Raw genomic sequence first — 27,944 nt, forward strand, 5'->3', positions numbered from 1 at the left:
GGAAATGTTGGGTGTGATAACAAAAGAAGCACAGCTTCCTACATGGGTGACCTGTATGGTGACTGTGATTAAACCAGGCAAGATTAGACTCTGCATATATATGCATGATCTGAAAAGAATAATTATAAGGCAGTATTATGCATTTAAGATTGCTGAATATTTCTCAGTGCTTGATGCAAACCAATACCTTTGTCACACACAACTTGATTCAGATAGTACAGAGCTATGTCATTTAACACTATTAGGAAGCTACAGATTTTTACAATGTGGTACTTTGTAGCATCTGTGGTCTTCTACTGCATTGCTGCACTAATCATTGATGACCTTGAAGCTGAAGTAAATGTCATAGACAGCATAATGGTTTTGGGAAAAATCAAACTGGAACATGACAAAAAAATGAGGTGGAAAGTCTGAGACAAAATAATACCAAACTGAGCATAGATTCCTAGAGTAATAGATTGTTACTAGGCTAGTAACCCCGTGAGGGCCTTTCTAAGCCTAGTCAAGTTTTCTTGAAAGAATAATGACATCCTGCAGCCAAATAGGCAATTAAGGACAAGGCATTTATAAGCTATTTCTGTCCAATGGGTGCCAGGTCTGGTGTAAATTTCCTATTCCCCATCCACTGGTCTAGGTTGTCCTTAAATTGGGTAATAGATAAACCAGCTTCATATGGATAGGAAGACTGTTCCAGCATAAATAAGCTCAAATTATGTGTGACCAGAGTTACTTTTACACAGCATGTCTTTGCACATCAAACTGTGCAGCTTGATTGAGAGAAACTGTTAGTAGTCACCAAAATTAAAAAAAAAACTGCTAAACATGCTGTTTTAAAGGTTCCATGCACAGTTCAATACTTCCTCAAGTTTATAACAAACTTATCTGAAGTATGTATGTCTCTAGGAAGATTGCTTGAGAGCTTCATAGGTTTATAGGAGATTACTAGGCTAATGGCTTAAGAGCCCTTACAAACCTAGCCAATATAATCCAATTTTACCCAATTTATGGCCCCCAGGAGCAAAAGGATGGCATGGATTTGAGCCTGTACCTTGAATATCTTACAGATTACCCCTGTCCATATGGAACATAGCCACTACCCCAGGTGTGAATTTGAGATTCTCCATCCATTAATCCAAACTATATTTGAAGCGGGTCAGGGAAGAGCTCTACTTAATGTGAATAGGAAGCCTGTTCCAAAGAAGGGGCAGTCTCAGAGACACATATTTGTATGTCCAGCATGTTTTGTTTGGGTCGCTGATGAATTTTAGATCCTTAGATCTGGTCATCCTCATGCTGTTTGACCTGCAAGTAGGTAGCAGCTCCATCAGGGCTGGATTTGTGAGAGCCTTGTAGGTCAAGCACAGGCCACCCCTTAAAAGTTGGTTGGAGACAGAGTAAAGGAATAGTACTTTTAGTCAATCCACATAGGACATGTTATTTACACCCTGTATTTTCCTTATAAGGAACCTCTGAGGTCACACCAGCTGCTGTAAGTACCTAGTCAGGTACATGCCAAATGGCGCATTGTATTGGATTATTGGTCTAATGAGGGCTGAGTACAGCTGGACTATAATTTCCTTGGATCTGGATGTCATACATTTACTTATAAGTTATGCCACATAGAAGGACTTCCTCACCACTGTGGACATATGGTGGTCAAAGTTCAGGATACTATCTATCTGTGTACCTAGATCTCTTACCTCTGAGTCTACTGTTAGGGTCATGCTATTAATGTTGTAACTTGCAAGGGTATTTGGCTTCCCAAAGGGTATGACAATGCCCCCAGCTTGCAGTCATTGGCAAACTTTGTCATCCAGAGGCCTTCCACATTAGCCTTGACTTCAATGAAGTATATTCCAAACAGGAGTGGTTACAACACTGAGTCTTGTGGCACACCCCTAGTAACTGGTCTCTTGCTGGATCCAGATTTACCTGCTTTAACCACGTGTCCTGTCCATGAGCCAACTGGCTATCCCTCTGGTGATGCAGGGATTTACGTCCAGTTTTCTGAGTTTATTCATAATACCTGAGTGAGAGCCGCGATGGTGCAGCGGTAGCGTTGTCGCCTCACAGCAAGAAGTTCTCCTATTTGATTCTCAGCTGGAGCGCCTTCTGTGTGGAGTCTGCATGTCCTCCCTGTGGTCGAGTTGCATTCGAAAGACATGCATAAATGGGCATGCCTTCATTGAAGGTTGGGCATCAAGCTGGTACCTCAGCACCGTAAAAAAAATCTACTGCTAATCATTAGCGGACCGGAGTTCCGCTGTATCGACCCCTAACTGGGAAAAGCCGAAAGAAGAACAACATTCATAATACCTGAGTGAGGAAATGTGTCAAATGCCTTGGACAGGTTAAGGTAGGCAGTATGTACTGTTTTGCACCTGATTCAGCAGGCATGACCTGCTCTTGAGAAAGCTGAATTATGGAGGGACCAGTGTTTAAAGCTTTCCTATGCCATTATTTATCAGGTCCATGATTATTCTTTCCATAGCCTTATATAAGACTAGTGAAACTTATGGGTCTATGATTTCCCAGGTCAGTAGATTGTCCCACTTTATGCAGAGGGATGACTGTAGCTGTTCTCCACTCTATCAGGAAAAAGCTGGTCCATAGGCTGTGATTTAATAAAATTCCTAATGAGTCTGATAAGTCTTGATTTAAGCTGTTTAAGAGGCAACCAGGTATATCCTCAGGCCCATTTGAAGCCATGTTTCTAGCTTTAGAAAGCACAGTGACCATGCATTTTTTGTGACAATTGGCATTGGAGTGGTGGAGTGTATATCTTAGGGGAGAACTGGGAGGTTAAATTTGAGCTGAATTTGTTATATCTTCTATCAGAGTTTAGATGATGTCATCTACAATTAATTCTGCACATTGTTGGGTGTTGCCCTTAAGACTGCGGACATAACTGAAAAATGCCTTATGGTTATCCTTAGCTTTGGAGGCTATTTTAACCTCAATGTTTGCTTTCAGAGACATGACAAGTTCCCTGAGTCACCTGTTTAGACTAATGAGTGACTTTTGCTCTGTTATGCACATTCCCTCTTACTTCTTGGCAGGATTTTCTTTCTTTTGTTGTACAACCTATTAATACCAAGGGTACACCAGGGTTTGAGGTTTGACCTGGGTTTATTTCATCCTGGTACTGATGTTTTCATGCAGTTGTGTATGCCTATGCATAGGTTTCCGTGTTTTCTGGATTTGGGGGAGCTTGTACACTAGCATTGCCATCCCTTGATAGGGGGTAATTTACCTTAGCAAATTTCTTAAAGTTTTTGGAGTTAGGTGGTGGACTAGTTTTAGTTTTATTTCAAGAAAGACCACTTTGTGATCTGATCTTCTCAGTGAGGACATCATACTTGAGGGGGGCAGCGTTCTGCTATATTTGTGAGTACCATATCTTAGATATTTGTTCCTGTACTGGGAGTGCAGGTTAGCTGCTGCATGACATTAGAATTTACAAAATCAAGAAATGTTTGGTCTTGTCTCCTAATTAATGTAGGGGTAGTTGAAATCATCCATGATTATGGTATTGGGCTGGATGGTGAGTGATTCTAGTAACTTCAGGTATAATTAATGGGTTTCCTAGTTCATGGTGGGGGACCTGTAGCTGGCAAGAATATGGTAATGGATTTTTCTCATGGTTAGTTGGACATGGAGTAGCTCAAGCATGTCATATTGTTTGACCAGCCTTGAGGTGTATTTATTTTTTATGTAGCTAGATACACCTCTGGATTTTGCTCTTTCATGTTCAGTGGATGGTTGGAACTTATGAAAGGTATTTTAGCCATGCATCGCTGGAGTGCTTTCCATGGTTTTGAACCATGTTTCACTAACTGCACAGATGTCATCACTCTCCAGGGTGAGGAAAGCCTCTAGAGAGTGCAGTTTTTTTTTGTTGAGGCTACTAGCATTGAGCAGTATTACCTTTTTGCTTATCCTGAATAGCTTTTGTTATGTCTACTTAGAAATGTCTAAAAAATGCACTATGGGGTGAATAATGTTTTGGCCAATATCCGAAAGCCTAGAGGTGACAGGTGAAGACCATCCCTGGCAAAGCAGCGTGGCCTGTCAACCATGTACTCCCAGGCTGAACAAGTATAGGACCCCTTTAGAATGATACCAATAGTGAAGCTAAATGTTAAAGTTAGTCATTTTCTGTTGGTAGTTTGGCATCATCATTGGAAATGGTAGAATACTGCTCAGTGCTAAGCTCATATCTGCCTGTGACGCATGTTCTGAGAGCTCAAACATGTCTCTCTTCATATAGTCCAAGGAGGTACATCTCAGGTCATTCACACCCACATGGACTATGACTGAGTCATACTTGTGCGTAGGGGTTAGCAACCTGAGAGCTTGTGTGGTCTGGGAGATCCTGGCACTGACAGACAATTAAATGTTACCTTCTCCTTATCCAGCCTGGTAAGCGGTCCATCAGTGTGTTTTAGAATGGAGTCTCCTATGACCACAATATTGGGTTGTGGAGTGTTTTGCCTTATGGACCTGGTAGTTGTGATACAGTGAGATGTGGCTTTATGTGTTGTGATGGGACTTGTCTTGTTTGTGTGCATGTGGCATTTCTGAGGCCCAGACGTGGCCTATGAGATTTGTGTAAGTTACATGTGAGCACCTCCACATATGTGGGTCTATGTGTATGAGTCACTGACAACCTGTTTGTTGCTTTTTGTATCTATATGTGAGTCTAGCCTTCAGTGTCAATGGGTAACTACATGTTTCACATAGTGTATTTGTCTGTTCAAGAATTAAATGGCTGTCAGTTTACATAAGGCAATTGTTACTTTGCCTTAGAATGGCCATGTCCACCAAGCTTGATACAAAGATACATGAAAGTGCCCATCCATGGTTGCAGGTCCTAATGTGTACTTGCAAGGGATGGAAATGGAGGGAGTTTGTAACTGGACAAGGGAGGGGTGCTTACTTAATGTATTCTGCAGCTGAACTAACCAGTGATGCTGCCCAGTGATCAAACCAGATGCTCTCCGAGCAGCAATAGTCCTGGGTACTGTAATAAGGTTGATCTAAATAGTCTCAATTAATTGTGTAAATGCTGCTCATTGCACAAACTAGTTGTTTTTTGAGTATTACAGGACAGAGGGGAAGTTCAGAGGTGTTTTTTACAGGGAAATTTTAACTTCTGGTGATTGTGTGTGTGTACAAGGTACAAGTAAACACTGCTCTGTGAAGATCAACTTTGCTCAAATGTGAGGCATATATATGATCAAAAAGAAGCATGTTTTTCACTAATTATGCCCCAAGGGCAATCAGGTAAGCAAACAATGAGCTTTTCACCAACAATTCCCAGCTCAGATAGATGAAATCAGCCCTCTCCTGACACAAGAGTGCATGTTTTTACCCTCTTAATGTAAAATGACTGGTTTGGAGCTGGCCCAAGTGTTAAGGAACCACAGCCAGCTGCCCAATACTAAGAAACACTAGATACAATGTATTGTATGTGCAGAAAAGCAGCCCTTACAACAGTTTAATAATGCAACTTTAAACTTTTAAGAAGTGCAAAAAAAATAAAAAATAAAAAACATAGTAAACTTTCACTGTGTAATGAAAATAAGCAATGTTTCCAGATATACATATTGTAGAATTGGAAGCAGGAAAAAGAGGATGGTTTCAAATTTCTAAAGAAATTCATGAGGTACTCTACTTTTCATTGTTATGACGTGGAAAAGCCAGTTGGGTTGTAACTGGATGCCAATCAGTTAGTTTAATGTCTGTAAGTCTTTTGGGTTTCTAATACAATGACAGGAATGGATCCCATTCCTAAGTCAGGTTACAATTAGAGTTTATGAAACTGGTATTGTTTCAGTCTTTGTTGTTAGTCAGAAGTGCTCTTCTCAGCACCTGCAATGAGACTTCTTTAATTCATATGAGTTTACAAGTAGCAGCAGCATATCTAAGTACGAATGTCAATTCTTTTTTTATTAGACCCATTTCTCCTGCTGCTAGTGGAACTGCCTGAGCATCTTCCTTCTACATATGCTCTCATTTTTGCCAGCACATTGTGATATTTTATGACTTAGTGTCTCTCTGTACTTTAGACACAGGTAGTCACTGTGTGTAGCAGTTTCAATTATCACTGTTACTTTCGTCTTTTTTTCATGGACTATTATATCTGGTTTTCTCATATCTATTTTTTGAACTGTTGGTAATGGGTGTTCCATGTGATATACTCTTCATTATTCTCTATAATGTTTTGTGGTTCATGTTTCCAGTGCTTCTCAGTTTCTCTAAGCTTTTCAATGGATTTTATTGTACGTAGTCCACTATCCTGGGCAACCTTTATTAATGTTTCATTTTTTGGCTTCAATCCACTTCTCCTGTGTCAAAGTTTGGTTAAAAAGAGGTTGCTCTAATAGATTTCTGTACTTGCCACTATATTTATGGATTTTTTGTCGCTATATTTATGGATTTAGGCAAGGCTCAAAAGACAAACCCACCACCGTAAATAGCACAAGTAACCAAAAACTGAGGGTAATGCTACTCAACACTAGAAGTCTAAACCTCAAAATGCATGCACTCAAGGCATCCCTCAGTACAGAGAACATCGATATCTGTGCAGTAACAGTAACCTGGTTTAAGGCTCAAGAGAGGACATCAGCAATACCAGGCTTTAACTCATACCATACTTTTCAGCCACAGAACCCAGACCGAAACACAAAAGGTGGGGGTGTATCCATATTCATCAAGGATACCCACACCTCCAGGTTAGTGGTACAGCACACTGCTTCAGAGATCATCCACGTGCAACTAACAATGGGCAAAACTGCAATTCAAATTGTAGCTTGCTACAGATCACCCACCATGACCCAGGACCTCCACTCCACATTTCTGGAGACACTGGAAAATATGAAGGTCCTACCAAATGCCCTAATATTGGGTGATTTCAATTACCCAAACATTAACTGGGAGAACAACTCAAGTACTAACTCCCTTGCCCAACGCTTCCTAGAATTTATAAACTCGAACACCCTAGATCACCTGGTCAACACCCCCACCAGAGGTGACAACATATTGGACCTGGTCATCACCAACATGGGCGACCGGTGTTCCACACTGGAGGTCAACCCGTCGCTGGTTAGATCAGACCATAGACTAATCACTCTGGATATCCACATTCCACCCCCACCCCCAATCAAGGAAACCACCATGAAAAACTTTTCAAAAGCAAACTTCATGTTAGTTAAGAATGAGGTGGAAAGGTTCACAGCCCCCGTGCTAAAATAAAGGACAATGCTGTCCAAGCTGCTGAATCCCTTACAAAGGCACTCTATGAGCACCTGCAAGAATGCATGGATCATGCTATCCCAAGGAAAACCAAGGCTCACTCCTCCAAGAAAAGGAAACCAGTCTGGTGGACCCCTGCCTTAAACAAGCTATACAATAGAAGGAGGAAACTAGTACAGAAAAGAGTAAAATCCCAATAAGGAAAGACATCCTTGATCAGTATCAGCAAGAAACTATGATCCCCCATAAAATTATCCAAGGCTAGCTTCAAAAGAAACATTGCCAAGGACTCCAAAAATAACCACAAAGCATTCTTTAGCTATGTCAAGAACCTAAGTGGAAACTCTCAGATCTGCTCTGAATAAGTGCAGAATGTCACAAAATACACTGACCCAACTGATATTGCCAACATTCTGGCAGACAGGTTTAGTGCAAACTCCATCACCCTCTCACCCCCTAAAGGGTCCATAACCATATCAGAAGAATGTAGAGCACCAGCAATCACTGACACACAGGTTAAAACAGCCCTATTCAAAGCCAAAAACACAGCTTCAATGGGACCGGTCGGTGTCCCAGGCTGTGTCTTACACAAGCTCCAAAATTAACTAACCCCTCACCTAAACACACTGTTCAAATTCAGCCTCTCTATAGGCTACATACCCATAGAGTGGCACACAGCAACAGTTATCCTGCTCCACAAAGGTGGAGCCACAACGAACCCCGGGAACTATCGCCCTATAAGCCTGACTAGCCTGGTCTACAAGGCTATGGAGTGCATCATCATGGAACTCATTAACAGAGACATTGTGAACCTCCAGACATTGGACCCTACCCAGTTTGGCTTTGTTAAGGGCAGATCATGCCTCCTAAACGTGGTGGACTTCTTTGAGACAGTTACCAAGGCTTTAGATGAGGGAAAGGAGGTACACACAGCCTATCTACACCATGCAAAGGCTTTCGACACCATTCCCCATTCTGGTATTATAGACAAGCTCACCAGCCTGAACATAAACCCTTACGTCATGAGATGGGTTGCCAGTTGGCTCACAGATAGAACCCACATGGTGAGAGTTGCAGGCTCTAGGTCTGACTCTAAACCGGTTAAAAGTGGCGTTCCCCCAGGGCTCAGTTCTGGGACCCCTCCTGTTTGGTATATACTTCTCAGAGGTACAAGCAAGCACAGATGGACTATGGCTGACCAAGTTCACAGACAACTGCAAACTGGGGGCCATAATTGACTCTCCAGCTGATACAGACATCATCCAGAAGGGTCTCACTGAGATGGATACCTGGTGTCAAAATCATGGCCTCAAGCTAAATGCCAAAAAATGCATAGTCATCCCCTTTGGAAAAAGCAAAGAACTAGGGGACTACCACGTGGCCTCAAGCTAAATGCCAAAAAGTGCATAGTCATCCCCTTTGGAAAAAACAAAGAACCCATGAACTACCACGTATGTGGTAGTCCCCTAAATACAGAAAATGTAATAAGGGATCTGGGGACCCAAGTAGATAGTAATCTCTCCTTTGATAATCATATTGCCAAGGTGGTTAGAAAATCCTTCTATGTGGCCCACCAAATCACAAAAGGGTTCCCATCTAGAACAAAAGAGGTTATTATGCCTCTCTACTCATCACTCATCAGACCCATCATAGAGTACAACACCCCATTTGGGATGTACGTTACAAGACACCTGCAACAGCTGGAAAGACCACAGAACTACCTCACCAAGAGGATTACTGGCCTCATACAGATGCCGTATGCAGCCCGACTGAAGAAACTCCAGCTGTACTCAGTTGCATACCGCTTACTCAGAGGTGATCTCTGCCTGGCCATTTCCAGCCCAGAATTGATGGACATGCTCCACCTAAAAAAAAAAAAAAATCCCCGAGAGCCACACGCTCTAGGGATCCAAACCTCACCACGATGATAAATAGGATGTGCTGGAGGGATAGATTCCTGTCCCAGAGACTCCCCATGCTTTGGAACAGGATTCCAATCTACATTAGGCAGAGCCCCACACTAACACTCTTCAAGAGTAACCTTGACGAGTGGATGGGAAACAGAAAATTTACCCCGGGGATCACTGCAGTGGCTCTGCTGGACAGAGGCACAGGGAACTGATGGCTCTGCTGGACAGAGGCACAGGGAACTAATCTAAGGGCGCGGCGAAAGCCAACACATTCTGGCTAGGCTTATAGATGCCCTCGGGCAGATAGCGTAGTACATACCAATGAACCTACTTTCCTTTGCATCTGACCCTCTCTTTATATTCTTTTTTTTTTGCTTTTTAGCACATTCAGCTGCTGTCAGATTTATGTCTACTTCTGATTTGATGACTTGGTATACCAGTCAGTCTGGTATAAAAACAATGATGTTGCAGGAGGACCCTGGCTCCAGGGCATTGACTGAGGCAAAAACAAGATACAGCCAGCATGAAAATGGGCTTCTAGTGATCATATATGGCTATGAGATGTTTCTGTTTTAAGGCAGGTCAGTAAATCATTATCAGTATTTTTGTGAAGCCTGTATACAATCATCATTATATACTGAAAAATTACTGCTGACTTTAGAGAAATACAACTTGACAATCATATATACACTGGGAAGCAAAATGCATTTTACTGACATACTAGGCACTGTTTATCTGAAAACAAGCAAGAATAAAATGTTGAATTGTGACGTAGAAGTGATGTAACCACATCAAAATGCTCAGCTCAAAGGTTGATGAAAAACATTAGAAAATGCTGGAAAAGCTGGTGGAATTCTTTAATTTATTCCAATCAATAGACATCCAAGGAAATGAATCGGTTTTGAAGTCTGTAATATGTAATTGGCAAAATCTGTTTTAAATAACAATATGTTGATTTTAAATGCAAAAAGGCACCAAAAATTACATCATAACTAACTGACACAAGTCATGCAATATCCCTTCTCAAAATCACAAGTCCAGAACCATTTCTAAAAGAGAATGTATGCCCCTATATGCTGCAAATGCTGTAGCCAATCAAGCAGCAAGGTCTTGATGTAGGCAAGCTTTTCTGCAACTAGGCTGTACTTGCCATGAGGTCCCCAATTTCGACAGCTGGGATCAGCAGTAAGTGATTATCTTTTTAATGCTACATGTGGTGATACTTGACTTAAACAAAATCTTCCCATTTCTTAGCATCATAGGATCATAGGAGGTTACTAGGCCAATGGCCATAGAACCTTTTAAAGCCTAGCCATTTATGCTACAATGTTCCCAATTATCAATACTCATGGAATAGAATGGCTTTGGCATATGTCTGTGCTTTCGGGCATCTACAAACTGCTCATGCTCATGAGGGCCATAAGCAACAAGCCAGGGTGAATTTGCAGTTTCAGATCCACTAGTCCAAACTGTGTTTGAATAGGCTTAAGTAAGAGCTCTGTTTCACTTGAATAGGAAGTCTGTTCCAGTGAAGGGGTAATTTCTGAGACTCATAATACCTGTGCCTATAACATGTTTTGTTTATGTCACAGATGAGGTTAAGATCCTTAGATCAGGTAATTCTAGTGATGTTTGTTTTGTGAATCTGTAGCAGATCCATTAGGGCTGGATCAGGGAATGCCTTGTAGGTTAGGCATAGATCACGCCTCAGTAGTCTGTAGCAGACCGAGTAAAGGGACAGGGCTTTCAGGCAGTCCACGTATAGACCCTTATATAGACCCTTTATTCTTTTAGTGAGGAACTTCTGTGACTACTCCAGCTGTTGCAAATGGCTGGCCAGGTACATGCTGAAGGGTGCGTTGTACTTGGTTATTGGTCAAATGAGGACTGTGTATAGTGGGACTGTGATCTCCTTAGATCTGGATGCCATGCCTTTACTCATCAGTTGTGCCACATAGAAGGATTTTCTCACTTTCATGGACATATGTTGATCAAGGTTCAGATTACTATCAACCTGAGTTCTCAAGTCCCTTACCACTGGGTCTAGTCTAAGGGGAATGTTATTACTGTTGTAATTTGAAGGGGTGGCCATCTTCCCAAAATGTATAATTATGCATTTTTTTTGCATTGAGTTTTAGGTCATGGTTCTGGCATCAGTTATTGGTCTGTGTTAGACCGTACTAGATGACATATACTTTTTGGGAGGATTCAGTGACTGTACCCAGCCTGCAGTCATCAGCAGACTTTGTCAGCCAAAAGCCCTCTACATTTGCCTTGCCATCAGGGCAGTATATTCCAAACTGGAGAGGTCCCCCTACCGAGGTTTGTGGGACAGCACTAGTAATAGGCCTCTTGGTGGAGGTGGATTCCCACACCCTAACTTCATCTGTCTTATTTGTGAGCCCTTTGGCTATACATTGGGTGACATAGGGATTTATGCCAAATTAGCTTTTTGAAGAAATCCACCAAGTTTAATAGGCATGACCTGCCCTTCACGAAAGCAGAATGGGATGAGTTCAGTGTCTGAAGATTTCTTATGTATTTATTTATCAGGCCTATGATAATTATTTCCAGGGCCTTGCATATAAGACTAGTCAACTTTTTGGGTTTGTAGTTTCCTGGGTCTGTTGATGGTCTTCCTTTGTGTAGAGGGATGATTGTTGCAGTCTTCCATTCCCTAATGAAGTCTGTCTGGAGAATGTGGCTGAATAGAGAATCTAGTGGACCTGACAGGTTATGTTTCAAGTTATTTAGGAGGCATTCTGGAATATTATCAAAACACCTTGATGCAGTGTTTTTAGGTTTGAAGAGTGTAGTCAGGACCTATTCTTTAATGATAGTTGGGGAGAAGTGTTAGAGGATATTTCCCAGGGAAAAGGGGGTGATAGGGGGATAAAATTGGAGCTCAGTTTATTGGCTATATCCTTCAGTTCAGTATAGGAAGTTCCATTTACTATTAGTTCTGCACACTGTTAGTGTTCTCTTTAATGTTGTGTACATAACTGAAAATGCCTTATGGTTATCCTTGGCTTGGGAGGTTATTTTTGCCTTGAAGTTGGCTTTGGTGGACTTGATTAGTCTCCTGAGTTGCTTGTTGAGACTGAGGAGGGAGATTTTTGTCTTTTCAGCATAGTCTTTCCTATTTTTGGACAGGATTTTCTTTCTTTTGTTGTACAACTTATTTATATTAGGGATCCACCAAGGATGCTTGCTTTTGGGGTTTGTGATAAGTTTACTTTGGTTTGGTACTGCTGCTTCTATCCGGTTATTTACATGCTTGTAAAGTGTTTCCATAAACAGTTCTGCATAGGCCACTGCATCTCTGAGTTTGGAGGGGCTTGGAATTTAGCTATGCCATCACTTAATAGCAGGTAGTTAGCCTTGGAAAAGTTCTTATTGGTCCTGGGGTTTGCTGGAAGTTCAGCCTTTATATTCCTTTCAAGGGCGACCGCTTTGTGATCTGATCTGACCAGTGAGGACATTACACAAGGGGGGGGGGTGCAACATTCCTTCATATTTGTGAGTACCAGATCCAGGATATTTTCTCCCCTCATAGGTGTGCAAACTAGATGGTCCAGAGTTTTTGCTATGACAAAATCCAGGAATCTTTGAGCCTGCATGTTAGTGGTTTTGAATGTATCCCCGTTTATGGTGGGATAGTTAAAATTATACATGAATATGGTGTTGGGCTGAATTTTAAGTGAGTGCATTACATTTGAGTACATGGTATTGTTATCCTGAATCATAGATGGGGACTTATAGCTAGCAAGGATAAGGTGTGTGACTACCTAAATTTGGACATGGAGTAACGTACGTATGTCATATTGTTTGACCAATCTTGAGGTGTGCTTACTTTTTATGTAGATTGATAAACCTCAACTTCTTGTCCCTCCTTATGCCTTCTCCTACCAGGGTGCCTTCTATGGCTTTAAACCATGAATAAGTAGCTGCACAGATGTCAAAACTCTCCAGGGTGAGGAGCGATTTCAGGGAGTGGAGATTCTTGTGAGACTTCTAGCATTGAACAGTAACACCTTTAGTTTATCTTGCATATAATTTACATAATTGAAAAGTTCATCAGATTGGCATTGCCTAAAAAAGGCAATATAGGGGTGGATAATGTTTTGACTATATCCAAAAGAGTATTGAGGACAGGTGCAGACTATCCCTTGGAAAGCAGCTTGCTCTGTTGATCTGACAAATACTGGACCCAGTTAGAATGACACCAGTAACTAAGCCAACTGTTAAAGTCAATCATCTTCTATTTATATTGTGGTGTCATCCTAGAAGAATGTAGAATGTTGCTCAGTGCATAGCTCATACCTCCTGGTACACATACTCTGATAGCTCTATCATGTTTCTTTCTTCATATAGTTCAGGGATATATGTCTCAGGTCATTAACACCCACATGGACTATGGCAGAGTCATACTGGTAGTTGTGGTTCAATGTCCTGAGTGCTTGGATTATCTGTCAGATCCTTGCTCCTGATAGGCACTTGACCAGGACTGCTTAGACCATTGTGGGAACATCAGTGTGTCTCACAACAGAGTCTCCAAAGACCAATATATTGGGTTGTGTATCAGTTTGCCTTAAGGTCTTAGAGGCTGAGACATTGTGAGATTTGTTTGTATTTGTCCCAGGGAGTGTTGTTCTTGTAGAGTATTTGGGAGGTTGTTGAGGGCAGCATATGGGAGGCTTTTGAATGGTGCATTGTATTTAAGAGCCTCAGCATATCTGAGTTTATATGTCTGATCCATAGTAGGTGTAGTATGTGTGTTCTTGGCAACCTGTTTGGAGATATCAGTGTATATATGCGAGAAATTTGCCTCCAAAGACATTTTATTACATCTGCCACATGCTGTGTCAGTATACTTAAGAATAAGGTGGTTACTGGAAAACATTAGACAAATGCTCCCCCCCTTTCAGATGTTCGAGTTTCTGAAACTCAATCATATGGTCTCCACCATATGAGTTTCGAGATTTCGGAAACTCGATCAGCTGAAGTGAACCCATATATATATATATATATCTTATCTTCAATCGACAATCACAAAACACATTCGACACCACACCATAAAGTCGAAGTACCGTTACCTTCGCCAGAAGATCGAGGCAGAGCAGAAAGGGAGGAGAGAGAAGGACGCTGAGAGAGACTGCGCTGGGGAAAGGATATGTAAGTATCGCGTAGTGACGGGGACGAGGGGGAAAAAGTAAGGTAAAGTGTGCGATGCTGGTGTTTAGTAGGGGGGGGGGGATAAATGAGTTATAGTTAGAGTTAAGGGGTTGGGTGAGTGAGAGTAAAAGGTAGTGTCGCGATGTTGGTGTTTTGTAGGGGGGGGGTGGAAGTTAGGGGAGAGTTAGGTGGCGGGGGTTAGAGTGAGAGAGGTAAGTAAAGTGTGCGATGTGTTTGTTTTGGGGGTAGGGGGGGGGGGTGGAGTAAGTTAGTTAGTGGGGGGGGTGTGGTGTGTGGATAAAGTGACGGACCTTAGGGGTAGGTTTTGGGTCAGGGTTGTAGATAGTTGTTGCTTGTGTTGTGTGTGGGGGGTGTTGAGTTTTTTTGTTTTGTTTATGGTATGATGTGTCGGGTGTATGGTGTGTGTGTTTTGTCGATCTTCGATCTTCTGTTAAATGACTTCGATGTTTTGGTTTTGGTGTAATTCTTTTTCCGTATTTTGAAATGTCGATGTACTAAGATAGACCCATATATATATATATATATATATATATATCTATATATATATATATATATATATATGGCTCAGATCCTGCAGCAATTCATAATTATTTCACTATTGTGAGTGATACCAAAAGACTAAGGTCTCCAGACCAAGTAAAATACAACAGCAAAAATGCAGTAGAAATTAAATAAATTAGGCTAAAGTCCTGCAGCAACTCACAATTCTCTCATTTCTGTGAGGGGTACTACAAGATTAAGGTACCAGACCAAGTTAAAAATGCAAACAGTTGACTTTTGGTTAAAATAAGGAAATACGCAGAAAAGAACAACACACAATTGAGAATAACACTCTGAATATTGCAGTGTCCACTGGTTACAATTGGATGATATGAAACAGAGACTAACTTGAGCTTTAAGAGTCTAATGGGAATGTCTTATCAGTTTGAGCTGCTGGTCTCCAGAAAAACTGAACACCAATAACTGTATTGTACTAAATGCATAATATCAATTCATTATGGCTATAATACTGTTAAAAGCTGAGTGCAGACTGACAAAAGCTCTAATATTGCAAGCAGTTTGTAGTTTGATGAAGCAGGGTTGAAGCAGATTTACAACAATTATACACTGCTGTACACTTGCTGCCCAACCACATCATAAGCTGATTGTTTTTCAGTGATAATGATTGTGAAGTACAACGTCTTTCTCTTCTTCGCTATTTTCTTCTTAATAACACTAGCAAATAACTTCACAAGCATTTTTATGACCTTTGCTCAGCTTTAGACTATTCCAGTATGTCCATTAATTTGGAAGGTTCAAAGAACTTCAGTCATCTCTTCTTCCATTATTCATTGTTTATAAGTCACAAAAATATTTTATTAACAAGGCTCAGTGACTTGCATTATAAAACATGAATGGCTATGTTGGTTTCTGGGAGTGGAGGGATAAAGACCTTATTATAATCCGCATGTTCCTGGTTCAGCTAATAGAGCAAGGGCCAGAGTGGAGAGTGACAGGTTAACACTAGCTCCACTACCGAGGGGAAACAGACACTCTGGTGTGCTATAATGCTGACTTATGTGGTGAAGTGAGATTACAGCAAACAGCATAAAGGCTAGGGACATCAGCTTGGCTCTGCTAAACTGAAGTAATGCAATAGCTTTCCATGATGACAGGTGTGGAAGTCTGCATACATGTGGTGGAATGGGAAGGCATAGCAATATGATAGTCACATCATAGCATGGATGTTAGTCATCAGTGGAAGGACTTGGACCTGTAAGCAGAAAATTCCTGATGACTGCCTGTATAATGGCCTCCTATGATCAGGTCTTATCCTAAGGGGATTGAATGTGCTAAACTGATGGCAGAAGGACTGATAGTTGACATACTGCTGGAGATGAAAAAAAAATTAAAGCAATGCAAAAGGAACAGTTATTTTGTGACTTTTGTCTGTTATCTAGTGCTTCCTGTACTGTCCAAAATATAATTGTGACAGTTCAGTGTACTACATAGCATATCACTGTGTGGTATTTAAATGTTATTTGTTTCCTTGTCTTATTTTATTTATTTATTTATGTATCAGTGTTTGGTTTTCTGGGGGGAGTACTTTCAATAAGTCAAAGACCTTTTATAAGAGATCCAGCATGAAGTAATTACATGAAAAGGTCAGGTTATTGGCATAAGCTGCTAATGAGCTTTATTCTGAAGTCCCAGGTTTGATTCTGTCATTGTCCATTTGAATAGCTAGATTAACTCGTTGGTGCTTTAGGCTACACCTGTAAAAAATGTCCTTGTGCATATTGATCTTACTTGTTTCAAAAATGTACAAATAATTATTATAATAGCAAAAGTGAGTTCATAATATAGCAGTTCTGAGACAGTATTTTTTTGTAGATATGGAGAGACATCATATACTTTTGTTTACATTATGTTAGTACATAGTTGAACATAAGGTGATTAATGAAAATATTTGCACGTTTAAGTAATAAAAATGCAGTCTATACAGCTAAATTCCTTTATTACATATTTTAGATATAATTGCAGACAGTATAGTTAGGCATTAGTTCAGGTAGCTGATGACAGAAAGTCTAGTTTTATCCCTACACTTAATATGAGTATAGCTGTGCCTAGATTCCTAAGATGTTATCCATACTTACATTGCACATCATTATCTAATTTTATAACTGTATAGAAACTGTGTTGTTTGCTGAAACCACCTTTGGACGGTATGCAGATTAAAAGAAGGACTAATAGCTGCAGTATACTTATTCCACCTACTGAAAAGGAGAGATAGCTTACCTCCATAGAGTCTGTGAGTAGTTTATGCATTTCCTTTGTGATTCCTGATTACTGTTTATAGAATGGCAGAGGTCCAATACTGTCCATTATAGGTCTTCCAGTCCCAAACCGGCTAATGACATGTTGTGACCGACCATGCCAAATGAGCACTGAGGTTATCAAGAAGTAGTATATGGATAAACTGCCACTTCATCAACATATGAGGTGCAATTTTCCACAGCAATCATAGAGACTGTAATGAACATGGTGCCTTGGTTACCTGAGAAACTGTGTTAATGTGGGGAATGCTGAATATGGCTCTAGGTGAACTTCAGCCTATGCAACTATTAGTTTTCCCACTATTTGTCTATAACTGTCTTTGAGTTACTATGTTTTAATATAGGGTGATGTATTCTAGCATGCAGGTATCAAAATGAGTACATAGTGAGGAAAATGTTGAATTGCTTCAGGATTCTCATAGCAGTGTTATGTTTGCTGTTCAAACTCTGAGTATTGTATATTATCACTTCCAGTATGTTTTGGGGCGATTCTTGAAAGCTGATGAAGAGGAATTCATTAGCTATAGATGACAGAATGAATAATTATCTGCTGCAGACTGAGGTAAAAACTATAGATCAGTGTGTATAGTGAACCTAGTCAGCCACTGTAGCTAGACAGCATGTGCATATAAGTTACTCAGCATGTGCAAAATGAGCGCCATTTTGTGTAGTCAGCCAGTGTGAATGAAAGCTTGAATAGAGATGCACATGTATGTGTGTTAGAAGGAACAATTCAGTCAGTAAGCATATGGAGTAAGAAGTATATGTACAAGTTACACCTCCTGATGTGTGTGTGTGTGTGTGTATATATATATATATATATATATATATATATATAATAAATGACTTGAATACCTACCTAACCTCAGTGTCTCATTTGAATAAATGAGATATGTGACATGGTGTCACAATGGGATCTCAAGCTGAAGTAGCTAGCAAACCATGAGGCACGCAGTTAGAAGTGGAGTAATATCTAGGAGTGATCTCGCAAACAGGTCAGAGGTTATTTGAAGTTCCATAAACTTGTTTCAAATGATTTTCAGCTGTCAAATATGTGGCGTAGCATTCAAAGCATTCAAAATAATTTCCAAGATGTTCAAAATGTCCAAGATAGTAGCATTATATTTAGTGTTTGAAATAATCTCTGAAGTATTTAAAATGTTCAAAAAGGCTAAAATGTCTTAATTTTTTTGCAATGCACAACTAAGACTTTTCGAAGTGTCCGAAGTGTCCGGAGTGTTTGAGGTATTTGCACTGTTAGTGTAAAGCATTTTTGAAGAGACTGTTGTGCAACTGAGCATTACTACAAGTACCAGGTCTATACTTATGTTTAAAAGAAATTTGTTGTTATGGCAGAGGGATTTTGCAGACCTGAACCACTGGTGTTTGATAATAATATTGCTGAGAATTGGTGAGTATTTGAGCAAGAATATATTTTCATACCAGCTGCATTTTCTGATAAAGATGCATTTATAAGAGCATTTATACCTCTCAGTTTAGCTGGCTCAGAAGCCATTGAGTGGGAGCATTCATTTGTATATGCACCTGCTGTGTATGCAGTGGTGGGGGAGAACCACCATATTGTGTTACAGGCTGAAACATGGGAAGAACGTGAGTGCTTAAAATGCATATTTAGAGAAACATGTAACCCTCAAAAGAATATTAAAATGGAAAGGCACAAATTTTATACACAAAATCAAAAAGCCTTATATAACTATTGTAGCATATATTACCGACTTAAGAAATAAAACAAAAACATGCAGATTTGGTGATCTTCGAGATGAGTTGATTAAATACCATCTTATATGTGGTGTTAATAATAATCCAGTGAGAAATATTTTGCTTTGAGATAGTGAATTAACATTGAGCAAAGCCACTGAGAATTGTCAAGCACACAAGATTACAGAAAAGCATACAAATATACTTGAGAAAAGCATGTTTGCAGTATCTGCTAGTGCGAATGTTGATAATGTACAGCAGAAAGTTAAGGTGAAAAAGAAATATAAACTGAGGGGCAGTGCCACACCCAATCTCATTGTTAACTGTTGCAATTGTGGAGAAAGTCATGCACCTAAACAGGAAAAATATTTAGCTTTTGCTCAACAATGTCACAAATGTAAAAAGTGGAATCATTTCAAAAGGCTTTGCAAGTCTAAAGTGTAGCAAACTTATATTAAAAGAAAGTATCCCAAGAAGCAAGTAGATCAGCTACAGACTGTAGCAAACTCCGAGAGCTGTGAGCATAGTTTCTATGCTGATGGTCTCTCTGTGATTGATGAAACAGTTAATACAGTAGGTTAACAGTTGTCAGCAAATAGTGAAATATTTTGTACTGTACAAATTAATGGGAAACCTACAGAGCATTCAATAGGCACTGTATCTAAATGCAATGTTATATCAGCACAAATGTTTGCTAAAATAAAAGCTGGTGAGAAACTTGATTCAGCAAAGGGTGCAAAACTAGTTGCTTATGGTGGTGAAGAGATTCAATTTGATGGTGCAGTAGTTTTTTCATGCCATTCTGCTGGAAACAGTTATGACTTGCAGTTTTACTTAGTCAAGAGACACGTGCAGTCACTTTTAGGCCTCAAAGACAGTCGGAGAATGGGACTGATTTCATTTAATAAAGAGGTCCACTATATAAGTCTGAATAACAACAACAGTTTTACACAGAATATTTCTAGTGAATATGCTGATATTTTGGAAGATGAGTTTGGTAAACTTCCAGTCACATATTCCATGAAGTTAAACCATGAAGTAAGCCCAGTTGTCAGACCAGCATGGAAGATTCCAGTAGCAATGCAGAGTAAAGTAAAAGCAGAACTAGACAAAATGGTGACTTTGGGTGTCCTTACTCCAGTAGAAGAACTAACTGAATGGGTATCCTCCACGGTTGTAGCTCATAAAAAAAGCTCAGATGTATTAATCCATGAGACGTAAACAAAGCACTTAAACATCCTCATCATCCAATGGATACAATAGAAGAGGTAGCTACTCTCATGACAAATTCCACTGCCTTTTCAGTCTTGGATCCAAAAAGCTCCTTTTGGCAAATTTCTATGGATTGCATATCTTCATTGTTAACCACATTTAGTACAGCATTTGCTAGATACAGATTTTTAAGAATGCCATTTGGAAATAATTCTGCCAGTGAGGAATTTCAACGTGCCATGAAACCATTTTTTTCTGGTTTTCCATGTGCTATTATAGTAGATGATATAATTGCTGGAGGCAATAGTGAAGACAAACATGATAGAAATCTCAGGAAAGTTCTAGACTGTACACATGAAGTAAATCTTAAAATGAATCCTCAGAAATGTAAATTGAAACTGAAAGAACTGAGTTATGTGGGACATTTGTTTACCAGTTCTGCTTATAACCAGATCCATCTAAGCAAAAAGCATTCATTGAAATGCTGGTTCCAGAGAATGTCACATCATTACAATGTTTTCTAGGTACAGTCAACTAGTTAGGAAAATTCATCCCAGCCTTGAGTGAGCTTTCTGCACCACTACATGAGTTGACACGCAAAAATGTAAACTGGTCCTGGTTGTAACAACAACAAAGAACTTTTGATATGCTGAAGAAGAAAATTGCCAGTCCACCCACATTGAGATATTATGATGTTCACACACCTATAACTCTTTCTTGTGATGCATCAAGGTATGGCCTTGGTGCAGCATGTCTTCAAGATGGCATACCCATTGCTTATGTGTCAAGAACTTTAACTCAAACAGAGATGCATTATGCACAAGTAGAGAAAGAACTTTTGGCAGTAGTGTTCACATGTTTGAAGTTCAATAATTATATTTATGGCAGATCTATCTAAATAGAGACTGACCACCAACCACTAATGACAATTTTGAAAAAGCCAATGCATACAGCCCCAGCTTGATTGCAGTGCATGATGTTAAAACTGCAAAAGTACAATTTCAATGTTGTTTACAAAAAAGGGCAAATACTTGTACCTTACTGATGCTTTGTCATGCACACCCAAATGACAGAGCAGCATGAAAAGGTGAACTCAGAAATCACACAGCTTCAGATCCAATTCTCCAGAAGCTGAAAAACATTATCAGTCAGAGATAGCCAGCACAACAAACTGGTTTACCACTTGACATTCAGCAGTATTTTCCTTACAGAGATGAGCTCCTGATGGAAGATGGAATCATCATGAAAGGTTCAAAAGTGGTAATTCCTAAAGCATTACAACAGGAATATATTAAAATTTTGCATTGTGGTCACCCAGGTATGATTCATCTAAAATAAGGGCAAGAGGCATTGCATTTTGGCCTTCTATGTCTAAAGATATAGAGAAGGAAACTCTAGCATGTTCAATTTGCAACAGCACCAAACTGCATCAACAAAAAGAACCACTTCAGCGACACCATATTCCTGAATTACCATGGTCGACGGTTGCTGTCCATATTTTCGAACAAAGTGGTCAACATTACTTGGTGTTAGTAGACTCTTACTCATATTAGTTTGAAATTTACCTACTTCCTAACTTGACATCCAGCACTGTCATTAGAAAATTGAAGAGACATTTTTCTGTCCATGGTAGTCCGCACAAGTCAAGTCTGACAATGGTGCACAATTTACTAGTCAGCAGTTCAAGAAATTTGCTAAGTCTTGGGACTTTTCATATTACCAGTAGTCCTAAGTATCAACAAGCTACTGGTTTAGCTGAACATGCAGTTCATAGTGCAAAGTATTTGTTGGAGAAATCCAAAAGAGATAGTACCAATGTTTTCCTTAACTTACTCAGTCTGAGAAACATTCCTCGAGAAAACCTGTTTGGTTCACCTGCTCAAAGATTGATATACAGACAAACACAAAACACTCTTCCAATCAGCAAACAATCGATTGGCAATCGAACACACACCGCCCCCAGACGCATTGCATGAGCTATCCTAGGATCCAGGATGCACCACCACTAGTTCCCTCAGATCTTACTGCTTCAAGTGAGCATAGACGGGTATAGACTTGGACTGTCAAGTACTTTTAGTCAGATAGAACTTTTGTCTGAAAATTCCTTTTGTTGTGAAAGTTTTGTTAACAGCCTGTGCTTGTGTATTTTTAGTTTTTTTGTGTTTTTGGAGTTTTTTCAGTTTGATTGTGCTGGTTTGATTTCACTGTCTTCTGTAAATATTAGATGTTGTACAATTGTAAAGTTTGTGTTGAAATTTGTATGTCATTTTTTTTTGTGTGTGTTTTTCCTTTTTTTTTTAAATTCTTGGGTCTTGTGAAATTAGGCCTGTGTTCAAACATCTCTAAGTTCAAAAAAAAAAGTCAATTTAGTATAAAATGTCAACTATGTCTGTAGAACATAGTTGAGGGAAATTAGCCTAAAAGCCCAAGTGTTTGTATGCCATAGCTGTTCTCGAGTCCTCCAAGAGAAGAAAACAAAAAGAAGGAAAAAAATCGCCCCCTCATAGGAGGGCTGCATAACCCCTCCTTTCTCTCAGTTTTCCTTGAGAGGGAAACTCCTTTCACCAGAAACCCGGAACCGACCAGTCCTCCGGCTAGGACAACATCTCCTTCAGCTCTCCTTCTTCCTTCGAGCCGGTTGACCGGTGGCCGAGGGCAGTCCTGCCTCGGCCTCCTTCAGTTTGAAGCCAGAGCTCGAGCCAGTTTCGAGCCGAGCTCGAGCATCGAGAGGTGTGTCACCTTCATCGGGCTCCATTTCCCTCAGACACGAGGATTACATGCTCAGACGAGATCCTTCCCACTCAAGCAAGTCGCCCGGAGAAGTTGGAAGCTAAACCGAAGCCCTCGGCTCCGGATAATTATGGAGGATCCGGGATTCGAGTCCCTCGGGTCTAGGGAGGCCGCTTTCTCCGATCTTCGACCCGACCGATTCACGCCCCGAAGGATGTGTCAGCTTCGGACAGATGAGAAGACTGCCCCGCTTTTTTCCCGTCTCCAGTCTTCACTCCGATTCGGTCGCTGCCCAATTGTTAAGAAAGGATTCGACTGTCCATCCTACGTTGATTCATTCCTCCTCCAGGGCGCTCGCTGCCATGGGAGTCAAAGCAGGATCTGGTCGGCGCCGGGAGTCGGCTCGGCCTCTTTCTTCCCTGCTCTGGGTCGCCCTTCGTGCAAGGACCTCTGTCGCCCCTCTACGAAGTGCCGGGCGATTCCTAGAAAGTGCCTTCGCAGGGCTGGCATCGGGCTCCTTCGCCCATTGGGGTTGTCCTTGACCTTCCTTCGATCCGGCTTGTCCGCTTTGATTGATGCTATGAGGCCTTAATCAAATCTCTTGTGGCTACTTTCACCACCACCTTCCATGGATTTGGAAACTGGTGAAACTGGAGTCCCCTCCCCCTGTCTTTTTCGGAGCCCTCTAGGCCTGGGGGACCCCCACTGGTGGTTCTTTTCTGGAGTGAGCCTCCTCGGGCCCGCCAGCTTCGGGAACCCCCCCAAATTGTGTAAGAGGAAACACGTCCGTTCTCAGGAGTGAGAGTCTTCGCCCGGATACCGACGAGCGTGATCTGGAAGGTCCCAAAGTCGCCCCTCGGCGTCTCATTAATGGGACATAACATATTCCTCAAAACAACGGTGGCGGTTCGGGCAGAGCCCCTTTCCGCTGCTGAGGATCATCTATCCCTCAAGTAGGCCTGGGCTCAGCCTCCGCCTCCTGGGTGTCTCCACCCCAAGATGTGCCTCGATTTGGATCTCTCGAAGGGTGTAGGAACACCTGACAAACCGTGCCTGGTCACCCAACAAACAAAGTTTTTTTCTTCGGCTCAAAGACAACATTTTATCAGCAGGGCAGTAGATGCTATGGTGGTGGCATCAATTACCTGCCAAGATCATGGAGGTAAGAGACGTCCGCTCATCCTTCTAATAAAGAGTAAGCTAAATAGACTGCACGCGAGCTGGCATCCCGACTTCACTGCCTCTCGTTAATGTCCTGTGAATTGTGGCACATTTACCAGACTGCAGAGGATCTGGGTCAAGGAGCTCAGAATCTCTCTCGTAAGTTACCTGAGCAGTTAGCCCCTGCGTTAGAACTGTTATCTACTGGCTTCCTCTTCCTATCTAACCTCTCCATGAGGCTCATATCTTAGTGCTTGAGGAGAGCCGCAGAGGCCCGGTACGTACGGGAGTTTGCCTAATAAGACCTGCTTCCGGCTTCTGTGTGTTTTGGAGCGGATGTGGGCACTCCTTCTTTCCGCCCCGACGCCTTTGGACAGGGTTTCATTTTTTGGGACAGAAGGTAAAGGACACCTTGACGCGGGCTGCAAGCAAGAGGGTGTGACTTTGGCTGCCTTCGAGTCCTCCCATCCTCTGGCCAGGCCTTAAAGCAAGGCTCCGGCAAAGGGGAAGATTTCACTTCGCTCAGAAGCCATTTTTAGCCACAGCAGATGTGGGAGGCTTCTAGAGGCAGAGGAACTCGCCCCACCCTGGAATCCGCTCCCAGAGGAGGCGGAGGCTCCTCGCAAGGACTGAGACCGCGGGAGTCTTTGGCGCTCCCCTCTCCTCTGGACAGGAGAGGTGGAGGACTTCCGGGTGGCTCTCGGAGCCAGTCGGGGTCGCGAATTCCCTAGAAGCCTGATCCAGATTACCTCAGGACCAATGGGTGCTTCAATAATTGCCGGAGGATACACCCATCCCTTAGATCACCATCCCCACCAACCCGGCGATCCCGCACTGATCCCCACCCAGCCCTCCCAGTGCAGAACTACGGTGTCATCTCAAGGCAAAAAAGTCATCCAACCTGTCCCATCAGACCAAGACGGATCAGGAAAGATCGAAGGTTCTTTTGGTGCCAAAAAGACCGGGGATGGAGACTCCATCTTGATCTTGGATCCAAACCGAAATTCAAAGTCCAAATTTCGATGGTCACCTTACAATCCATTCTTCCACCGTTGGAAGAGTGTGTTTGGATATCTCCATTACGCCATGCAAGGACGCACAGTCCACATAATCCAGATAACATGGAAATACGCTTACACTTACGCTTCAGCCTGGGGTCACAGTCATTTCACTGCTCAATGCCCTTTTTCTCTCACTTCAGCCCTGAGTGTCCACAGTATGTTTGGAGTGTTCGACTGCTCACTGGCAGTAGTTTAGACTCCAGCTGTTTCTGCATTCGTGACGACTCACCCCTAGCTCAAGCTTTGGCTCTCTTAACCACCAAATTCAACAGCCACTATCAAATTGGGCAGCCATCTAGGTCAAACCCAGTTCCTTGAGGATCTCAGCTTATGCAGTCTAATCACAATTCTCTTCATTGCGGCAGAAAGATAGAAGAGCAACGGCAGCTTATTCTCCTCAAGAGAAAGAATAGAGACTTCAAAGAAAGGTCCGACTTACTAGCAAGAAAGGGCGTGAGCAAACTCAAAAGGTCAATGGCTCCTCAAAGCATGCCATTTTTCCAAGGCTGTACCTTGTTAAGGCTGCATGGCTTTAGTTCCCTTGGCTTTCTTCAGTTCAGTGATCTTACCAGGACAACCACAGTCAACCACCAGCCACTGATTACAGACAAATGCACCAAATACCTTAACGCCCAACTCCCACTTACCACAATCGTTGGTAGTCTCCTGGCCCCCCCGCTTTTGGGGGGTAACCCTTACGGACGGGGGGGGGGCACGGGGGGGCATCTCGGGCGCAGGCACTGTCCAAGGGACGTATGCCGACGAAGGGGGGCAGGTCGGTTGCAGTTTGGAGTAAGCTCGGGTGCTAGCATTGCAAGCCATCCACGCCTTACCTTCCTGCCGCGATTGCCATCCAGTCTGCTAACATGTCGTCTGGTACTTGAACAAACAAGGCCATCCCCAGTCCTACCTCTTGCAGGAGGCCATGAGAGTATGGGAGTGGGCCATTAGGTCCAAACGCCACTACTGGCAGCACATTCGAGTAAGGGAACGAGGAGCGCTAACGTGAGCAGCAGAACTATAACCTCAACACGAAAAGTCTCTCTCTAAAATCGAAGATAGCCAAGAGTTCATTCTCTCTCCTCAAATCCCTTGTCGGCACTTTCACAGCCTCCCCCTGCAAATGTCCAAACTTCTTCACCCTGACTCTCCCTTTTGGGCAACACCCAAGGCGAAACGCCCAGAAGTCCACACCCTGACTCCCGCTGCGGGTATGCCTTTCCCCCTATTCCCTTCTTCCGCAAGGTGATTCAGGCCGCGAAGCCGCCGCAAACCTACTTCCCCCTGCTCTCGTCTCCCGCTCTGGAAACCTGGTTCCTTTCCCCTTGATCACGCGAATACGCCGCGGCCTCTGCCCTTGGTTCCTGGATCAGCTTCCCCGACCTTCCAGATTCATCAGGACTGACTGGCTCATTCAACCCTCCCACTCATCAGGCTGCAGCCCTGGTAACTCCTCTTCCAACCCCTCAGAGTCTATTTTCCTCTCTTCCACAAGTCATGCAGGTATATCTTAGAATATATCTACCATGCATCTTATCCAAGAATATATATAGGATAGAGTGGATCTGAACCCAATCTGGAGCCCAATCCCGAGTGGGATCAGGTGGAGCCTTGAGGGGCTTCCTAACCAGATAGCCACTACATACCATTCCTAGGGGGTTCCACCATTACAGTATTAGTACTTACCTAAATTATCTCTAACTTCATGAATAAATACTTCCTTTAATCGAGCAACAAGTAATGTAAGGCTTTCTTTAAAGGAGCTAGCTGTACGCCTCTTGTATATCCCTGTTACGTTCATCCGCCTACCGCCCTAGGAGGGCTCAGACTTCTCGTCTCTCTGAGTTTGAGCAGGCCTGTGAATTATTTAAAGTCCTTTTCGAAAACGCCCTTTAGTCGCCATTACTTCAGCTAGAAGAGTTTCAGAGCCCAGTCCTTGTGCAGGCTAACCCACCATATTTCTGGTTTTTCACAAAGGACAGAGAGTGTCAGACTAAATCCATCCCTTGTTCCCAAGGTTTGCTCTAACTAAACTGGCTCTTCAGTCACTAGAGAACTACCTGTCTCCTTAAATTTTTTCTTAGATATAGGTCTGAATCGTGCTTGGACGCCCATAGACAAGGACGCTTTTATTTTTTTAGGGACGAAAAAAAAAAGTCAGACCACCAATTTTTTTGTTTTCTCTGCTTCTAGAGATTTAGGTAATGCGAAAACTAACTATTGCTGCTTGGATCAGGATCTGCATACCTATCATATTTATGCATCCTAATAGAAAAGCTCACCCTCACTCAAAGCTCAGTTACTAGAGCTATGGCTACAGCCCAGCATTTCTATTCTAAACTTCTATTGATGACATTGATGCGCTGCCACGGACCTCCTCACATACTTTCATTTCTCACTACAAATTGGATGTGGCATCCAGGGTCGAGCTTCCTTCGTTCTCCTTCTTTCTCAGGAGGCTTCCAGGTTGCCTTTCCCAGGAGCCTGCTAGGGACGTTGTCCCATATGTTGATCGAATTAGGATAGATGTACATACATCTTTTAGTTATGTACTTACCATAACTTTAGATGTTCGGGATCCATCTCGGCCTCATTCCTACTAACCTCTACCCATCCTCCCCCTCCCCCTGCAGGAGAGATCCCAGAGCAGGAATCCACGGTCCTCTCAATCCTTTCCTTTGAAAGAGTTATTCTTAATGGTATGTCAATGGTATGTCTGTGTATGACAAACAAGATCTGGGATCTGGGGAACTAGTGGTGGTGCATCCTGGGATATAGAATAAGCTCAAGAGATAGAGACTATATTATATTATTGTTTTAGCGGAGCCGAGATCTCCGCTCGAACCCATATGTATTAAATGTAGGCGAGATGGATCCCATAC

Source organism: Protopterus annectens, chromosome 2.part1, assembly GCF_019279795.1.
Source record: "Protopterus annectens isolate FY-2018-M chromosome 2.part1, PAN1.0, whole genome shotgun sequence".
Classification (NCBI taxonomy): Eukaryota; Metazoa; Chordata; order Ceratodontiformes; family Protopteridae; genus Protopterus; species Protopterus annectens.